This window comes from Acomys minous (genome assembly GCF_964271855.1).
Source record: "Acomys minous genome assembly, chromosome: 15".
NCBI classification, from domain to species: Eukaryota; Metazoa; Chordata; class Mammalia; order Rodentia; family Muridae; genus Acomys; species Acomys minous.
In genome coordinates this window covers 56,055,156-56,067,612 of record NC_140497.1, presented here as the reverse complement: position 1 = coordinate 56,067,612, position 12,457 = coordinate 56,055,156, and the positions used below count along the sequence as shown (strand labels likewise).

The window sequence follows — 12,457 nt, the reverse complement described above, 5'->3', positions numbered from 1 at the left end:
TACAGAATATTAAAATAATATACACTTTATTTGGTGTTCATATAAAAAACTAGGTTATTGAGACAAGGGGCTTATCCACTAAAAAAGGAATATAGTGAGTCTCCTACCTTTCTCTATCACTATTAATTCTTTAATTTCTTCTAAAGCTGAAAACCTTCACTAGGAATTTTCTCTGCTCCTTTTGATCCAATTGCTCTTACTAACCTGGACCAAATTCTCGGATGTATCCCAGTTCAGGGACAGAAGACAGAAGTTCACTAGTCTAACCCCCAGACTTACCCCAGGGCTGCGGCACAACACCCACTGCAGCCTTCTTTCCCCTCTCTCTCTCCATCTCCAGTGGATCACATAGTCTGTGAGCTTCCTTCCTCCCAGGTCCCAGCTGCTTTCTCCCAGGTCCCCGTCCTAGCAGGCACTCTGTGGGAACCCACAGACCACTCAGATTGGGGGAATAAATAGGCTAATGGCAGATCTTCATCTTTCCCACAAAGTCCAATCCCTCAGTCTCATCCCTAGCTCTCTATCAGACCTTCTGCTGTGGCCTCCTGCCATCATTGTAACCCCGCCTGCCCCGTCTGTATTCCTAGGGTACTAAAGAAGGAAATCCTGGTGAAAACCTGCTTTCTTCCTGTGAGCACCTTCAGCTCCCTCCATCCCATCCCTGTCAATGTCTGTCTTTGCTCTGGCAAGGTCCAGGATGGAATGTGGAACTGGATGCGGAATCCCCTTCACTGGTCACCGAGCTGGTGGCTCAGGCAGCTCATAGGACTGCAAGAAGAAAGAGGGGAGGGAGCCTAGGATTCCTTCTCTAGTAATGGGCTGCACTGCAGCTAAGGAGGAAAACCTAAACTGACCACAATTTTCCTACAGCCAGGGCTGTAAAAGTGGCTTCTAGTAAAAAACTGCAAGGGGTGGTTCGAAAAGGAGGCTCTTTGATCTGTAGATAGGCTTCTTTGCAGTTCTTCAGGAGGTTAAAGAATGCCTGCTTGTCTGAGGGGGTTAATGGGGAGCCCCGAGTCTGTAAACTTATTTGTGAATCTACAGCATGTGAGGCCCTCAGCAAGGCCAGCAGCTTTCAGAAGACACAGTCCAGAAAGAGATGCCTGAATGTCCATAACTGTTGCTCATAGCAGGCACACTGGTTCACAGACTAGAGTCTGGGAGTTGGATAATGGGCTCTCCTCTTGTATAGCAGGCATTACGTACTCAGATGCATTTTTTTATGGCTGTAAGACTTGAACAGTGTCACCAAATGGTATGAATTTTAAATTCCTCTGTGGTTCTATGAGACTGCCTAAGACATGGGAGGGCATCCATCCTTAACGAGAACGTGCTGAAGTGGCAGGTGATTACACTTCAAACTCTGTGTCTAGTGTACGGTGTCAGTGTGTTATGACAGAAACATCTTTTACTTTTGAAGAGACTGGAACTGAAACTTTTGCTGGACCCCACAGCCAAAGCTAATAAAGTGCACTGATGTCATCTAAGACTGCTATTTTACTGGGTACTCAGCCTATTTATTTAATCTGCCTTTAAGAAAACAATGTAGGGACTGGGTAGATGGCTCAGCAGTTAAGAACACTGTCTGCTCTTCCAGAGGTTCTGAGTTAGTTCCCCAGCAACATGGTGGCTCACAACCAACTATACTGGGATCTGATTCCCTTTTCTGGCCTACAGGTGTACATGCAGACAGAGCATTCATATACATAAAAAAATAAATTATTTAAAATGAGAGAAAGGCAGCAGTGTAACAAGCAAACTTACTTGCCCTGGCCTTTCCATGTAATAAACATCTTTGACCCTAACACACGGCTATAATATTAGATTATGTGCTTGATTTAGCTACTCTTCTCTTGCTGTGAAAAAGCACCCTGACCAAGGCAGCTTAGAGAAGAGAGCGTGTAATGGAGGCTTCTTACAGTTTCAGGGGTTGAGCTCAAGTCATCTGAGAGCAGGTGATTAATTGATGATTGATGAGGAGGGCCCAACCCATTTAGATGGTGTCATGCCTGGGCTGGTTCTGGGTTCTATAAGAAGCAGGCTGAGCAAGCCATGAGGGAAAAGTCAGTAAGCAGCACCCTCCATGGCCTCTGCACCAGCTCCTGCCTCAGGATTCCAGCCCTGCTGGAGTTCCTGCCCTGACTTCCTTTGAGGATGAACAGTGATGTGGAAGTGTACGCCAAATAAACCCTTTCCTCTCCAACTTTCTTTTTGATTATGGTGTTTCATTAGAAAGAATAGAAACCCTAAAACAACCCTCCTGGCATGGAGCACAGCTGCAGTCAGGTAGGCATGATGCTGGAGCAGTAGCTGAGAGCACATGGTGGCTGGGGGTGTGGGGTGTGGGGCGTGTGGAATGGTGTGGCCTTCTGAAACCTTAAAGCTTACCCATGGTGGTGACACACCTCCTGGGGGGAGGAGACCACATCTACAAGTCTTTTCCCAATAGTTCCACCAACCAGACACCAAACATTCAATTATATGAGCATTTAGGATCCCAACTTTATTCAAACCACAGTACTTTTCCATGTCCTGACAAAGGATAATGCATATGTGTTCTAATAATAATTTGCTAGGTTGAAAATTTTATAAATGAATATTAACCATAAATACTGAATACAGCATTCAGGTATTACTTGATAAACAATGCTGTTTTAAGTAATTTTTGGTCTCTGAGTCAGTTGGAATCAATTGGTGTCAGTGACTTAATATCTTCTAAAACTCTGTTAAAGATTTCATTAAAGTATTGCTCAGTCCTTGCCCATGTGATGCTTTCTGTGATGGTCAATAAATACAGAGCAAAGCCCTTTGTTAGGTACACAGAGACACATACACACACACACGCATGCACGCATGCACGCACGCATGCACACACACACACACAGCAATTTTTCTGTTGCTGCACAAGTGTGTGTGTGTGTGTGTGTGTGTGTGTGTGTGTGTGTAACTTTATGTAAGTATGTACTGTATGTTGGGCATGTTCCCAACCCACCCACACAATGCTGTTCTTCTCTCTTTTCTCTTCTCCTCTATTATTTCTTTTTTTCCCTCAGGACATTTTTACTTTGTTCATGTCATACAGGCATTCATACTTTTACATATTTGTAAAAAAATGTAGAAACACACACACACAGAATATAACGAAAATAAAATTTAAAAATAAAGAGTACTTGCAGTCTTTTTGTTCAATACTCATTAGTATATGCTTTTGCTTTGATTTTTTTCTACAAAATTTATGTATAGTAATTAATGGTCAGTCAGCTTGAATTTTTTATTTATGTTGATAATGTCATTTTCAATGAATGATCTTGGTACTTTCGTAAATATTATACTATCTGCACATAAAAATGATTTGCCTCTGGCTCTTTTAGGCTCATACTCTTATATTAGTAAGTAACAACAAAAACCTTCAATATAATATTATATGATAGAACAAGGCTCCTTGTCAACTCGTAATTCACACTAGTGACAGGAAATAAAACACTATTTTTCTCCATCTAACCAGAACACTTCACTTTGTAAGGTTGTGGTAGTGGGAACAAAAGAGTGGAGTTGCTGTGACCTCTTCTGGCCAAAGGTGGTCACGCGTGTCACCTGAAGAAATGAGGATGTGTATTACCTGGTGTGGGGCGCCACCTTGTGGAAAGGAGAATTTAATGCATCTGATCTGTGTCTTCTCCCACAGTTGCCTTGGTCTGCAGCTGCTTGATGACTTCAGTCATCCTCACCACAAGCACCTCTTCTCTCTCAAAAACAAACCCAACCTTAGTCATAAAGGAAAGGCACAGGCTGGAGAGAAGGCTTAGAGGTTGAGAACATCTGTTGCACTTCCAGAAGTCCTGAGTTCAGTTCCCAGCAAACACATGGTGGCTCAAAACCATCGACAGTGTGGTCTAACGCCCTCTACTGGCTGGCATGCATATATGCAGATAGAGCCCCTATGTACACAATAAATAAATCTTAAAAAAAAAAGGAAAGGCACATTTGATCTCCTATACTTAAATATATTTTATAATGAGCTAATAGTTCATTGTTTGTGGACATCAGGAAGAAACTGCCCCAGATGCGGGGCATGGTGGCACATGTCTGTAATCCCAGCACCTGGGAGGCATAGGCACATAGATCTTTGTGAGTTTGAGGCCAGCCAGGTCTACAAAGTGAATCCAGGAGAGCTACGGCTACAAAAGAAATCATCTCAAAAAAAAAAAAAAAAAAAAAAAAAAAAAAAAAAAGAACAAGAAAAGAAAGAAAGAGAGAAGCTGCCCGTCAAGGTGCTGGCTCACTATTACTCCCAGCACTGCAGGCAGAGGGCAGAGGTGGGTAGATATCAGGGAGTAGAACATCCTGCTCCACATGAATAGCTCCAGGCTAAATCTAAAGAAAAATAAACCTGTTCCAAAATATGATTTTCAGTAACTGACAACCAAGGTCCACAGGTCTCTGCTGATGTGTGTGTGTCCCTTCTGGGTGTGCACAGTACAAGACCAAGCTTTATTATGCCAGGAGAACATTCATGAGAAGTTAAAACGTATTACCCAGGCAGATTAAAAACAGAGGGACTAAAACTAATATAAAAACACAAGTATTGCCAGGCGTGGTGGCACATGCCTTTAATCCCAGCACTCAGGAGGCAGAGGCAGGCAGAGCTCTGTAAGTTTAAGGCTAGGCCTGTCTACAAAGTGAGTACAAGAGTAGAGCAATGGCTCAGAGATTACAGGCTAAGTCCACGGACCTGAGTTTAATCCTAGGACAGCCAAGGCTACACAGAGAAACCCTGTCTCAAAAACAAAACAAAAAAAGCTGGAGATTCAACCATCTTACATAAACATTTTGGATCTTAAATCATTAACATCCTATCATTTCCATATTTTTAAGACCAAAGCTGGGCGTGGTGGCGCACGCAGGCAGATCGCTGTGAGTTCGAGGCCAGCCTGGTCTACAAAGCGAGTCCAGGACAGCCAAGGCTAACACAGAGAGACCTTGTCTTGAAAAAACAAAACAAAACAAAACAAAACAAAAAGACCAGTGACACTTGTGAAACAACATTGAGTCATGTCTGCATTTGATTGATGGTCTCTGGGTAGCCATCCTGAAAGAGTCCTTGTTTGGTTGTGGTGAGCAAATTTGCTTGCCATTTCCCATCATGCAATTTTAACTATGTAAATGAGATGATGAATTATCAGGCTGCAGGTAATTCTGACTGGTTGCACTTTTGTGGCTCCAGGTGAGTAAAGAGAAACCCAGGGTTTTCTGCCCAAAGGATTCTTTTTCTTTCTTTCTTTCTTTCTTTCTTTCTTTCTTTCTTTCTTTCTTTCTTTCTTTCTAAAGATGTATCTATTTTTTTTATACAGTTTTCTGCCTGCATTCTGTTAAGTGGCCAGAAGATGACACCAGATCTCATTTTAGATTGTTAGGGACACTCTAAGAACAGCCAGTGCTCTTCTGAGCCATTTTTTAAAAAAGGTAATTTATTATTTCCCCCCCCCCCAAGGTGTTCTTTTTGTAATGTGATTGAAACTTGGACCTGTTAGTCCTACCCTTTTCTTCTCTTTCTCTAGCTCTTATTTTATGTCTGTAAGTGTTTCACCTGTTTTTTGACTCCACCTTCCTTAACAAACTGATTTCCAGGGTTACAACATCTGTTTAAAAGAAGACAAAGGGCTGGAGAGAATGCTTGGCAGTGTGACTGCTCTTCCAAAGACCAGGGTTCAAGTCTCAGCACCACGTGAAGGTGGTGTCAGCTGCAGTGCATACATTTAATCCCAGCATTTCCAGGTATGACTAAAGGCCATTTGCTTAAGGCTAGCACCCTAGCCTAGGTCCTCAGCATGCTGGTTACCTCCAGGAATCTCTGGATTCCTGCTGAATAGGTTTCTTATCAGTAAAGGGTTGGGCTTGTGATTTTCCCTGAGGGCTATATGAGGCTCCTTAGAGTATCTTGTGGTTCCAGATCAGGGGAAGAGATCTGTGTATGTGAGGGTCAGAGGATAAATGCAGGTGCCCATTTCTTGTTTTCTTTTTCACACAGCTTCTCTGTGTAGTTATGGCAATCCAGGAACTCAGTAAATACAGCAGGCTGGCCAACAAATCAGAGATTACCCTTTTCCAGCCTCCTCAGTGATTGTATTAAAGGTGTGCAAAACGTCCCCAGCCCAGGAGGCAAGTTAAAGCACTGTCAGTAAACTCAGAAAGGCCCCTCCCACCTGGCTTGGGGTGGAACTAAGCAATCCTAGTGAGAGCTGCTTTGCCTTTCAGGTCAATGTTATCAACAGATGTTATCAAAGGACATCGCCAGTCATGCATGCACTTGGAAGAGGAGTCCAGCAACATGTGGCTCCGTCTAGACCTTCATGGTCAACTGAAGGTTCATGGAGAGGAGTGGACACAATCCTCAGGGAGCATACAGCAACCACGAAATACTTTCAAGAAAGCAATCTGCCAGGACAGTTTACAAGGTAAGATGTACATAGATTTTACCGACCTGCCTGTGTGTCTGGGAACCCTGTGCATGCCTGGTATTTCAGAAGTCAGACAAAGAGGTCAAATCTGTTGAAACTAGAGTTATGAATGGTGGTAAGCTGCTTGCTGGACTCAAATTCAGAGAGTCACTTGCTTTTGGCTTCCAGATGGTGAACTGTTTTGTCTTGGTTTTGGTTTATCTCAGCAAGGGATTTGGTTTGGTGTGTGTGTGTGTGTGTGTGTGTGTGTGTGTGTGTGTGTGTGTAGTCATTAGTTTATCTGCATGGTTTGATTCTGTATTTGGTTATTTGGTGTGTATACTCAAGGATTTCACTGTGTAGTTGTGACTGTCCCAAAACGGACTCTGTAGAACTTGCTTGATGCAAACCAAGTGCTGGAATTTTGTTTTGTTTTTTTTTGTTTTCTATATTTTAGATAGGGTTTGTTTTAACAGTTCAAACTGTCCCGGGACTTACTCTGTAGAAACAAACCTTCTCAGAGGTCTGGTGTTGGCTCAGAGTTAATAGTTTGAGGCTTATGAGCAAAAGCAATGACTAATGTAATTTTTTATAAAGTATATTCTTTTCTTTGACAGTGTCTCAGAATTTAAACAAAAGAGAGCATTAAGAAAAATAAAATGGGGGTTGGAGCAATGGCTCAGGGGTTAAGAGCACTGGCTGCTCTTCCAAAGGTCCTGAGTTCAATTCCCAGCAACAACATGGTGGCTCACAGCCATCTGTAACAAGATCTGATGCCCTCTTCAATTATATTCATGCTTATATTTATTCATTTATGTGTATTATGTATTTGTGTATTCAGTTACTTATCTGAGTCAGCATATATTTCTATATAGTGCTAGGTACTAGGTTGTCATACTGTTTTCGTGGTTTGGCTAAAGAGTAATTGATGCATTAAAACATCTGGCATTGGTGTGAACTGCTACTTTCTGGGTACTGACCAGCTATGACTGAACAAACTTCCTACAGGATCTTGTTGAAGATGCACTGTTTGTTATTCAGATGAATTAATCCCTGAATATGGAGATCCTAATTTGCTTCAAATAGTTTTAAAAGTTAAAGTTAGTTTATGACTGCAATGAATACCTTTGTGGACCTCCAGATGCCTCACTAAGAATAGCCTTGTAGCAGATTTGTGGCTTCTGATAAGCCCTGACTCCAGATGGCACCACGAATCCTGGTATTTCACCATAAATATAGGCAAGTTTGTTTAAACTTCGCATGAACCTAAGTGGAATGAAGCTACCTAGAGAGGTCTGAATTTACTCTGTGTCTTAGAAGGAAAGACATAAAATTATTGTCCTGAGCACATAATGAACTAAGAGATAGCTGGATAATGTATAGTTAGTCTGTCCTAATTGATAAGTCATATACTCTTGTAAGTTTCAGACACTATTAACCTTAGGCCCTGGCAACCTTCATCATTCTTAACTCACTATGAACTTATGTAATGGATACATAGATAGGATATGCGTAGCTCAGGCTGGAGAGATGGCTCAGTGGGTAAGAGTGCTGCCTGCTCTTCCAAAGGTTCTGAGTTCAATCCTCAACAACCACAAGGTGGCTCACAGCCATCTATAATGTAATGTGATGTGATGCCCTCTTACTATGAGGTAATTAATTATGTTTTCTCAGAAGTATAAGTATGGTCTTCTACAATGAATGCTCCTGAAAGTGGGAAGGTTAACTTCCGTTGAAGTTAAGATGCTTGACTTCATCTGCCTCTTCTATTGAACCTTTTCTCTTGACTATTCGCAAATAAGTTAGCTGACTCAAGGCATCAGCCTTCTATGGCTAAAACCCTAAGTTTACATTGGCTTATTGGAGAGCTCTGCAAGGAGGCCCATCTACAGGTCAAAGAGCCTCCTTTTATGACCCCCATGCAGTCTCTAGCCTGAAGCTGCTTTTACGGCCTTAGCCATAGGAATATCGTGGGCAGTTTAAGTTCTCCTCCTAGACCCAGTAAAGCCAGTCCCTAGAGAAGAGACCTTGGGCTCTTTTCCCCTTCCCTCCTTTCTTTTTCAGTCCTGATCGGTTGGTTGCCTGAGCTATCAGCTCTGGCCACCCAAGAGATGAGGCACTCTGGAAGGTCATCCACATCCAGCACCAAAGACCCTGCCCTGGACCTCTCCAGAGCCACAGCCGGGCATTAACACTTATATTTATTCATTTTATGTATATTATGCATTCTTGTTTTGTCTTTGCATGCAGGCATGTCTGTGGGAGGGTGTCAGATTTCCCTGGAACTGGAGTTACAGGCAGTCGTGAGCTGCCATGTGGATGCAGGAATTGAACCTGCCTCTCCTGGAGGAGCTGGCAGTGCTCTTAACTGCTGGGTCATCTCTCCAGATATTCGTTTCTTGGTCTTTAAAAAGTAAAAGCTATGTCATTATTTTTATCTAAAACATCTTTTTTTCCTTTTGTTTTTTAAAAGACAGGGAGCTAAAAGTTTTAGTTGTTTTACTTTTCATGGAGAGAGAGAGAGAGAGAGAGAGAGAGAGAGAGAGAGAGAGAGAGAGAGGGAGGGTACTTTCTCAGAATTGAAAATTCTAAAAACTCTGTCCTCTAGAGCCTAGTAAAAAGGGAACAAAACAGACCTGGAGGGGCTGGTGAGATGGCTCAGTGGTTAAGAGTACTGAGTGGTCTTCCAGAGGACACAGGTTCAAATCTTAGCACCCAAATGGCAGCTCACAACTGTCTGTAACTGCATGATCTGATACTCATAAACACACATGCAGGCCAAATACCAATGCACATAAAATAACGGTTTAAAAAAAGGAGGGCCTTGAAAAGTATGTCACATAGCTTCTTCCATATTGTTGAGATCAGGCACCATGATGGCTACCATCCACATGGGGGCTTCATTATGGCGTGGTCAAGAGCCAAGCACTACATCAACTAGTCACAGGCTCCCTGGCACTGGGGGTGTGGGAGGAGGGTGGTGTGTGGGGATACATTTGTATATAGTGCTGAGTACTATGTTGTCATACTGTTTTTGTGGATTGGCTAAACAGTAATTGATGACTAACTACTAAAAAGAAGCAACATAAATTTTAAAGAAGCATTCAAGAGAGCACTACTTAGACCAGGTTGGTCTCGGAAAAACAAATTAAAATGGACAGACAAGCAAGCTTTGGGTTTTGGTTCTGCATAGGTTGTTATCTATCCTTCTTTCTTTCCTCTGACATTTATAAAGCCCTATTGATATCTGTTGCTGAGATGCTTAATTCTTTCTTTCTTTCTTTCTTTCTTTCTTTCTTTCTTTCTTTCTTTCTTTCATCCCAGCATTCAGGAGGCAGAGGCAGGCAGATCTTTATAAGTTTGAGGTGGGCCCTGTCTACAGAGCGAGTCCAGGACAGGACAGCCAAGGCTACACAGAAAAACCCTGTTTTGAAAAAAAAAAAGGCACACACACAGACAGACTTATAGGCCAGAACAATGCCTATTCCTTTCAAAGGAAAAAAAGCAAAAGTTGAAGGTTACCCTTTGACCTTGTGTCAGAAAGGGTGGGTGAGGCTGCTGCTTGACTGCTTATCTCTTAATTATCTTCCAGTTACACCCTACTTCTCCTTGGAGGTGGAGGTAGAGCAGCCTTCATGGCTGGTGGATGTGAAAGTCAGGCATTCTCAGGTTTCACAGGAAAACTCTCATTTGTTTGCTGTTTGTTTGGTTTTTCACAGACAGGGTCAGTCTCTTTATGTAGCCTTTATTGTCTCTGAATTCACTATTTAGGCCAGACTAGCCACCTGAATTCACAGTCTATCTGTCTCCCTCTGACTCCCAATGGAGATTCATAAGGCCCTATGGATATCTCACCTTCTCTACACCCTGAACTCCAGACAGACACGTTATTTTACACAGGGTTTCTCTGTCTCTCTGTCTCTCTGTCTCTCTCTGTCTCTCTGTCTCTCTCTCTCTCCTCCTTCATGCTCGCCCCCCCTGTGTGTGTGTGTGTGTGTGTGTGTGTGTGTGTGTGTGTGTGAAGGCTACACAAAGAAACTAGCTCTCAAAGAAGCCAAAACTAACTAAATAAGTCTGCCTGAGACACAGGAAAAGTTCCAGACCAGTCAATTCTATTTGTGTTTTCTGTTGTAATTAATGAAAATAAAATGATCAGTTTCTCAATTCATGGCTACTCTGCCTTAGGGTCTCTCTAACCATATTTCTCTTTCTTTATCTTTTTGCCTGTTTGTAAGCCCACGTTTCCTTGCTTATTCTTTATTAATGATTCAGTAAATTTTATGTGCATTTTTGGGTTGTTGTTTTATTTGTCCTGTTTTTTCCCATCTATGTCATTATTTCTATCTAAAAGCGAGCGCCACAGCGTCTGGATGATGGTGCATTTTTCTGATAAGTTATACTCCTTTCTGTGTGACAGCACCTCAGCATTTAAACCAAAGAGAGCATTAAGAAACATAAAATGGCGGTGCACGACTTTACTCCCGGCGCTTGGGAGGCAGAGGCCGGTGGATCTCCGTGAGTTCCAGGACAGCCAGAGCTGTTGCACAGAGAAACCCTGTCTCGAAAAACCACAAACATAAAAAATAAAAATAACAAAAATAAAAATGTGTCAGGGTTGAAGAGCACTGGCTGCTCTTGGGAAGGTATAGCCTTCAGTTCCCAGCAGCCACGTGGTGGCTCACAACCATTTATGAGGAGACCTGGCGCCCTCTCCTGGCCCGCAGGTGGAGATGCAGGCAGAACACTGCACACTTAATGCAGAACTCAAAGAGAACAGAAAGAGAGAAAAACACAATGAAATGACCCAGCTGAGGGGGAGGTCTGGTGTTGCTCCTGTGGTCTCATTTTTACGACAGCGAGATAGGACTCAGTGGAAATGTGGCGTGTTCCGTGGGTAGATGGGCACCTGTAGGATGTAAACTAGCTAATGGTTGGTTAAAGTGTAGATGTCAGATTCTTTTTTTTTTTTTCCTTTTTTCTTTTTTGGCTTTTCGAGACAGGGTCTCTCTGTGTTAGCCTTGGATGTCCTGGACTCGCTTTGTAGACCAGTCTGGCTGGCCCTGAATTTTTACAGCTATCCACGTGCCTCTGCCTCCCGAGTCCTGGGATTAAAGGCGTGCACCACCATACCATACCCGGCAGATACATGTGGGATTCTTTTAAGATTTTTTTTATGTCTGTTTTTTTTTTTTTTTTGAGACAGGGTTTCTCTGTGTAGCCTTGGCCATCCTGGACGCACTTTGTAGACCAGGCTGGCCCTTGAACTCATAGCATCCCTTTCTTTCCTCTTCCAGAAATGGACTGCTTCCTGATTTCAGCTTAAGACAGTCACACTTCTAGGTCATGGTAGAGGGGATTAGGAAGGACTCCAACCCATTTCACATAAATAGTACCCTGAACGAAAAGAACAGGCATCGGCTGCTCTGCCTTTTTGTCTCTCCAGTCTCTTGTGTATGTTTGGGCTTGTATGCGAACCCACACATTTCTTTCTACCATAAATTATATTCCAAAACAAATGTGTGTTTGTAGTATTGGTTTTTTTTTTACACTTTTAATTTAAAGGGTACTTTCTAGGTCAGGGGTGAGAGGCTCCTCACAATCCCCCTCCGCCCCCCATGCACCTGCAAGCGCCCCTCCCGCTCCCCGCCCCCGGGCCGCCTTGCCCCCGGCCCTCTGCTCCGCCCACCTGCCCCCCACCCCGTGTAAATTGGATTTAAGTCCCTGCCATCTAGAGGGATGGTAAACACAGAGAACAGAGAAGATCACTTCGGAAGATTTTTTTCCCCCTGTGTGGCGGTGCCTCAGAATTCAAACGAAAGAGAGCACGAAGACAAAGCAAATGGGACTAGAGAGATGGATCGGTGGTGAGGAGCACTGTCCGCTCTTCCAAAGGACCTGGGTTGGATCCTCAGCACCCACCCGGCAGCTCACAACTGTCTGTAAGGCCACTACCAAGGATCTGACACATTCATACCGACTGATGCACAGAAAAAAATTAAAATAAGGATGGGCGGTGGTGG

The 12,457-nt window shown here is 43.1% G+C and overlaps 1 long non-coding RNA gene across 1 annotated transcript; it reads left to right on the top strand.

The window, feature by feature from the left end:
• Positions 1–5,480: 5,480 nt before the first annotated feature.
• LOC311584691 lies at positions 5,481–11,953 on the top strand. Its single transcript, XR_014774963.1, has 3 exons — positions 5,481–5,775; positions 6,256–6,455; positions 11,732–11,953. It is a non-coding gene; the product is annotated as an uncharacterized lncRNA (long non-coding RNA).
• The last annotated feature ends 504 nt before the right edge of the window (positions 11,954–12,457 follow it).